This window comes from Pongo abelii, chromosome 15, assembly GCF_028885655.2.
Source record: "Pongo abelii isolate AG06213 chromosome 15, NHGRI_mPonAbe1-v2.0_pri, whole genome shotgun sequence".
In the NCBI taxonomy this organism is placed as follows: domain Eukaryota; kingdom Metazoa; phylum Chordata; class Mammalia; order Primates; family Hominidae; genus Pongo; species Pongo abelii.
The window spans coordinates 29754802-29762747 of NC_072000.2; the positions used below are offsets into that span (position 1 = coordinate 29754802).

The following is a 7946-nucleotide window of genomic DNA, read 5'->3' on the forward strand; positions in this document are numbered from 1 at the left end:
ATTGGGGTAGATTTACATATTCTTCATTCTCTATTTGCTACAAATTATAGTTTTCATAAATCTACTTTATAAATATTGTATCCATCCAAATAGAATTGCATAATGCCTACCTCTTTGTTCCTCTCTCTCTCTGTTCCCCTCTCTCTCTCGATTTCTCTCTATGTTACTAGCAACCACTAATGACCAGTGCCTGGATCCATTAATTCTTCTGTGAAAAAAAATTACTACTCATCCACTATTTGGTTACCTAGTGGTATAGTTCGCATAAGAAAGCAAGATAAGCCTTTAAATTGTTACTTTATTTACCAATTTTCAAACTATTGACTCAGTATAGTAGCATTCTCCAATGATGATCAATTAATTTTGTGTTTGTTTTTTCAATATGAATGAATGAATTTAAAAATAAAAGACCTGCACATTGGGCCGGACACATAGGACATGTTTCTGGCAGAGCTGGCTGTGATGCATGCTCTGTTCCCTTCAGCATGTCTGTGTGTGCAGGACCTGGCTCACTTCATACTGAGATGGCTGAGCAGTCAGACAAGGGCATAAAATACTATACCCTGGGAGAGATTAAGAAGCACAATCACAGCAAAAGCACCTGGGTGATCTTGCACCACAAGGTATATGATGTGACCAGATTTCTTGATGAGCATTTCTGTGAGGAAGAAGTCTTCAGGGAACAAGCTGTAGGTGATGCTCCTGAAAACTGAGGATATCATGCACTCTATGGATGCTAGAGAGTTCTCCAAAACATATATCATTGGGGGGCTTTATCCAGATGACAGATCAATCACAAATCTTTCAGAAACTCTTTTTACTGCTGTTGATTCTCACTCTAGTTAGTGGACTAATTGGGTGATCCCGGCCATCTCAGCACTCACCGTAGCCCTGAGATACCACCTCTACACAGCCACATCTCAGAAGCCCATAAAAGAAAAGACTGCTTTGGACAAAGGAGAAAAAAAAGGCAATGTTAACTACTTTGACTGAGAGAAAACTTTACCTGAAATAATAATTTTAATATGTCCGTTTCTCTTTCCTCTTACATTAAAAACAAAAGAAAAAGAACTGTTTTATTCTTTCTACTCTTGAATAAGTATGCCTTTTTACTCGTCAACTTTATTTTGATCTTTCTTCACTACATAATTTACTTATTGTAAGTATGATCTTTTAAAAATATATCTGGCTTTTAAAATATACAAAATAAATAAAAATGAAAGAGGTACATAGTCCTGCTTTCAGATGGCTTGTTCTCCAGTGAAAAGGCATAACTTCAAGTTTGTGCAGCCCACCGGTCTATGCTTCCAAAGTCCTGATTCTAGGAAATGGTTAACAGGAAGACATCGAGGGAAATAACCTCAATGAAACTTTCATATCTTGTGCTGTAGAAAATTTTTAGAAATATATTTAAGATTGTTGTGTTTGGGTAAATAAATGACAATTTCATTGGTGATTTTTATGTGTCAGGATTGGCTCAAAGCATTTTAATTGTATTACACATATTAACTCATTTAATTACTATACTGCTGTATCATCCCCATTTTACAGATAAAGATACCGAGGCACAGTGTAGTTAAATAATATGGCCACTCTCATCTACTATATAAGTAGAGAAGCTAAGATTAAGATTCAGAGCCTGAGCCCATCACAACATGTTTTGCTATTGAAACTTACTTCAGTGTAGAAATTTCAAAAATGAAATAATTCATCTATGTTTTGAATAGCAAGGAACTTAAATCCCTGCACAACATTGAAAAAAACAAATAAAGCAATTCACACAGACCAAGTACCAGAGCAATCAAAGAAATTATTTATAGCAAAAGAGAAAATATGATATTATTTAGAAATGAAACATGGAACTTTGACTTTCAAAGGTACAGAATTAAAACATTAAGGACATTCTGAACTCAAAGACAGTTGGAAACCAGCAAGGTAGGGTGGAAAGTTCAGTCAGAATCAAACATACCCAGATACAAATCCAGCCTTAACCACTTACTAGCAATGCATCTTTGGCTCTTACCAACATCCCTGAAACCTGTTTTCTTTCTCTGAAAATGAGAAACAAAATAATCTTAAATCTTAATATAAGTCTCTTCAGTTGATTAGTAAATTGCTAAATGGCTTCCTATAGGCATTCAATGAATGGTCATTTCTGATTCTTTAACTTATTCAGTGTTTTAATATTTCATTTTATATATTTTTCAGTTAACCACTTTTTTAAACTCTTCTGTGTAAAGTTAAATGAACTTGAATGAGTCCCTGGATGTAAGCTTTGCTTCTTTTAGCCAAAGAATAATTATTTTTGTCATCTTAACATGGGCTAATTCTTTTAATTTCTGCTGAATCTCCTAGGAAATAGGTAGGGGAAGAATACTAGGCAATATAACTTTCATTAGATGACAATTTGGTGTGACTATAGGGAGTACTGAGCAAAGGGAGAAAGCTAATTGTATAGAGTAGAGAAGTCTAATTCAGAGAAGAGGCCTGTTTTGAGTTCCTTCATCAAAATTATGCAGTGATACAAGACGAAACTTCCCTATATTTCAAAGCAGAAAAAATGGAAATGTAAGTTTTGACACAGTCAATAACAGAGTCACCAAATTCACTGGCCAGTGGTACACATGTGCAATTTATATTTCTTAAATCGCATACACACTGCTATTGTTTGGATGTATCTGTCCCTCCAAAATTCCTGTGTTGGAACCTGATATCCAATGTGGTAGTATTAAGAGGTGGGGACTTTGGGGAAGTGATAAAGTCATGATGGCTTCCTCCTCCTGTATGGATTAGTGCTCTTACAACAGAGGTTGAAGAGAGCACCCCCCTGCTCCTTTACCCACACCTTCCACCATGTAAGGATGCAGCAAGAGGAGCCATCGAGAAGCAGAGAGCAGCCTTCACCAGACACTGAATCTACTGGCAGCTTGATCTTGGACTTCCCAGCCTGCAGAACTGTGAGAAATAAATTTATATTGCTTACAAATTATCCAGTCTTAGTGTTTTGTTTTAGCAGCATGAATGGGCTGAGATACAGTCAGATGCACACATACATGGCATACTCATTTGCAGTTCTCTATCACCTAAGTAGTGGCTAGTATTAAAATGCTGACCCTTTGCTCCCTGTGCTAGTCCTACACACTTACCATGGGCCACTGGTAGCAATAGCAGTCCTTAATGCATTTTCAAGCCAAACATGGCAAGTCCTTAACGCACTTTCAAGCCAAAAATCCAGGATATACGAACACTGGGGCATGAAATAGCAGGATGAGACCAGGAGGGCCACTGTGCCCATTAAAGATAATAATAAGAATTTGCTCAAAACACTCAGGTGCAAGAAATGACACATCTTCTCTATTAAAAAAAAATCAAACTTTGTGTGACTCTCTGTTTCTTGTTGCTCATTGCAAGATGCCTAATTCCTGCCAGAAAGCTTGAAGAGAAGGTTTTTATTCTGAAGTACAGGATTTCTACTGAGATTCCAATTGTCCACGTCAATAATGACAATGGTCAACTTAAATGAAGGAGACTCTACTCCCTATTTGTCTAGTTTGGGCTGAGGAGATTTGTCATTATTCATTCATTTAATGAATATTTATGGAGCACATACGATGTGCTAGGCACATTCTTGGAGATGAGTATTTAATAAAACAGACAAAAATCCCTTCTTCCATAGAGATTGTCTTTATTCTCTATTTCCCTCTGTTCCCCCCACCCCAACCCTGCACCTCTAGAAATTAAGTAAAGAATAATCAATGCTAAGGGGAAGTAGTGAAGCAGGAAAGACACACAGAGTCAGAGTGAGAGGTTGACATTTTAGAAAGAATGGCCGCGGAAGGCCTTATGTAGTAGCGGAAGGCCGTAGCGGAAGGCCTTATGTAGTAGGTAAATAAGACTGAAGGAAGTCAGGGAATTAGCCATGTGGCTCTAGGGGAAAAGCAGCCTACACAGAAGAAGCATAGAGCTTGAAGGTCATTGAAGAGGGAGCAAGCCTGGCTGTCAAGTACTTAGGAGGCTGGTGCGGCTGAAGGGAGTGAAAGGGGAAAAGTGATAGGCGGTAAAATCAGATTTTAAAGGCACTGGATAAGAGAGAGTCATGCAGTCTCTAGGCAGGGACCCTTAAGGCTCTGGAATGAAAGTGGGATGCAAGTCTCAGTCACCCACTCGCTCTCCACCCCCAACAGTTTCCCCATTCCAGCAGTTCTGCCTGAAGCTCTCCTTCTTTCTCGTGGGTCAGCTTCTCGACTCGAAGTACCCAGTCCATTCTTGCTCCCACAGGGAAGGCAGGGCTCAATCTCAGTTAATCAGGCTAGAAACCTAAATAAATCCTCTGTGAAGTGCCAGACTCCTCTGTTTTCTGCCCGAAGGGAAAAGACCATTTAAAATGGCCCAAAGCAAAAAAGATTAGATACCCAGACCTAATCCCAAAGGAAAAGGAAGGGGAGGTAAACATCACTCTCTATGGAAGTGAGAACACAGAAATCAGCATCTCACCAAATTATTCTAGTGCCCTGGGTACAGGGCGGACTCTGAGGACAGTGTCTGCTATACAGCATGGCATTGGCCATGGCCTATAGTAATTACTGATTTACTCTCTATGTCACCATCTTTGAACTGTCAACTCTATGGGGGAAAAGACTGAGCTTTATTTAATTTTCCATCTCTCACTACTATGACATAACTTGCAAGGTCAGTGCTCACCAAGTGATTGTTAAATAAGTGAAATAAATGAATGACAGGAATAATAAATAAATATTCATGTGCTTTGTAAAAGAACTGATTGCTCGTGAAAGCCAATGCAAGAGAGAGGGCAGCCTGATATGGACAGCCCAGCTTGAATGACCACCTCCGAAGTGTCATAAGGGGTACTGTGTCAGAAACTACTGGTTGTTCCCCAGTATCCATTTTCTTCTTCTTCTAAAGTCATATAATTTTTAGCAGGGCCCAGGAACACTCAGAAAAAAAAAATATTCTCAGCATCCCCGTCATCTTAGTGTGGCCTGTGGCCATGTTTTGGCCAACAGGATATTTGGATGGATATGAAAATTATGTGTGTCCTTCAAGGAAGGAGAGTGTAGCACTTCACAGTGGCTGGGATGAGGATATGCCATGAGCCACTTTGGACCATGCTGAATGAACAGTAAGTACCATATGGCTGACAAAGCAAAACGAGAGGAGACTGTATCTCTAATACAGTGAAGTCTTTAAACCAGCATTGGACTTCTTATGCCTAGCCTGTAAAAAATCATTATTATGTTGGGTCTCAATTACAGAAGGTGAGTCCATATCCTTATCAACATTGATGATTATTCAGTTTCCCACTTCATTAAGATTGACCCCCCACACACAAGCAGTATAGAGCTTCTTGCTAAGGTAAGCTGAAAATAAACATTGAGAATGTTTAAAAGAATGTTAAAGCCATCAAAATGAATAATGATTTAGAACAGATTCTGATGCTTTCATCCTTAATTTGCCACAGGAGAGCTGGAAAAATATAAACTCTGAGTTCTGCCTCATATGAATTAAAAAATACACTACCAATTATACATTCTGCAATTCTTCTTCAATTTGGCAAGATTTGTTGAGTTCATAAAAAACAATGTCCATTTCCCCACTCTGCCTCCTATTTGCTTTATATTAAACAGGCCTGTGGATTTGTGTTGACACAGCAAACAAAGGCAAGGTCAAACATTATGTGGTAAACTTAATCAGTATGGAAAACCAGGGTAACTCTGAGTCTGGTAGATTCCATAGTCTAAATATTTTTCCCAATTTATTTCTCCTCTGCCACCCCACTGCCACTGCCTCTTAGTTTCCTGAAAGTAAATCTATTGCCTCTAATCCCAGCGCCTTCCAATTAAGCCACTGAAAATAAGAGTGCTTTTTACAAAATGAAAACCCAACGATATACTTTTGCTGCTCAAACATATTCTAAAGATCCCTAAAATCTTCAAGATAGGGCTCCAAATCCAGAAAGAACAGACTTTTGTGATCTGGTCTCTGTCCCTTCACCTCCTACCTTATTGAACTACTCAGTATTCCACAAATTTCTTACCCTTATTGCCATCTTCATGTTTTGATGTGTGCTCTTCCAATTGACATGAGCAGTATCTCTCCCAGTGTGTCTTATGATAACTTGCTATTCTTCATCCCCTTAAGAATGTTTCTCAGATTTTCCCATGGTAATCATTCTTCTAGCCTGCTCCCAACACATCCTCTCAATACCTCTATAATGGGATTTAAACTGTACTGTTTGTTTCCTCTTCACTAGCTTTCACTTGCTCTTGAAGGAATGTGTCATAAGTCTATATCTCTCTATCTCTGGCATCTCGCACCCTGCCTGCCACAGGGTAACCACTAGGTAAATGTCAGACAAATGAATGAAACCTAATTATACAACCCTTTCCCCATTTCAAAAAATATCTTCCATTTTTTAAGTTTGTATTTTGACTTGAAATATCTGGAAAATTGACTCAACTCTCTCTTTTAACTCAACACTGTTAAGTCAAATCAGGGCAGTTCCAGAAAGGACAGAAGGCATCTACAAAGGGCCCCTGCCAACACTGATCACTTAACCAACTGAGAAGGGTGCCTGTTTGAAGGCAGAGCCATTGCCTTTACTATTACAGAAACCCAAATTGGAACAGAAGGATTTATGCGAGCTCAGAATTCATAATAATGACTGTTAATAACACAGCAGAGGAATACAATCAAAATTGTCATAGTTGCATGCAAAATAACAACTTTAATTGGCAAAATTAAACTTCTAATAGCCAAAGCTCTATCAAGGTGGCTGAACTCCTTTTGGAGCCAAAGTGACTTGGATAATAGAAACTACATCTGATGTATTTTAAGGTCTTCTGTTACCATATGTGCTCCACTCACTGTGACAGATGGGTATTGATATTTTTTTCTCAACTGCACAAAAGCTAGCTGAAGCATATGCAAAACTCTTAATGGCATTAAAGTTTTGCCAATTAAAAACATGTTCAAGCATTTGATACAGTACTTGATACCATGTTTTGCAAGTTCCATTCTGAATTTTAAATCATGATTTTTATTACATTGTTTGTCAAGCTAGTGTGACTAAAACAATTATCACATGGGTCATTTTTTAGCCATTTTATCATTTTGGCACCTGTCAGAATTAATGATGAAAAAGCAGTAGAGTCACTGAAGAGTTATAGAAAAAATAAAATATTGCTACAAATAATGTATGTGAAAAGAGAACATATTGCATGTTTTCAATGTGGCTCGTACATTACTAAAGATAAGCAGATTTGAGGGGAATACAATTATGCCATTAACATAAAGGTAGATCTCTCTCAACTGATTATTCAAAGTTATTTCTTTCTTTCAAGTAACCACAAAATTCAGAGCAATTTCTATTGGATGAAACGATTTTAAGAGATTGAAGTTTTCTATATTGTCTTAGTTAATCAGTTTTGTTTTATGCTTGTTTGTTTCATATCAGCATTTTAAGGGACTTTTAATTTGCTCCCTGCTCCTTCAGCTGGGCTGTAGACATAGTTCTCTCTCTGGATGTTTGAGATCTTGAGAAAGACATTTTACCTTTTGATCATACTGTTCTTGCAGTGTCTATGAATATGTATTTAAATGAGTCAGTGGACTTTCTCCTAAAGATAGTGGAAACTTTCAAATAGGTACACTTGCTTATGTCAATATGGGTGCTTGTATTTTTGTTAATTGATTTCATAACCTTCCCTTTACCAAGTTGCTACCTCTTTTGTAATGACCTCAAGCAGATACTAGGGGAAAGCAGGTAAAGGAGAGGAAAAACGAGTTTCAAAATGAGTTAGTATTAGATTGATTTTAAATTCCTCCAGAATCAATCAGGTACATTTATTGAAGTGATGTTTGGAGTTAATTCAGTTAAGGAAACATGACACCCAAAGAGGTTGCATACATAGTTGCCTAAAGCCTCA

The 7946-nt window shown here is 37.9% G+C and overlaps 1 pseudogene; it reads left to right on the forward strand.

Moving 5' to 3' along the window:
- The first annotated feature begins 524 nt into the window (after positions 1-524).
- LOC100439145 (cytochrome b5-like) lies at positions 525-993 on the forward strand (annotated as a pseudogene).
- Positions 994-7946: the final 6953 nt, after the last annotated feature.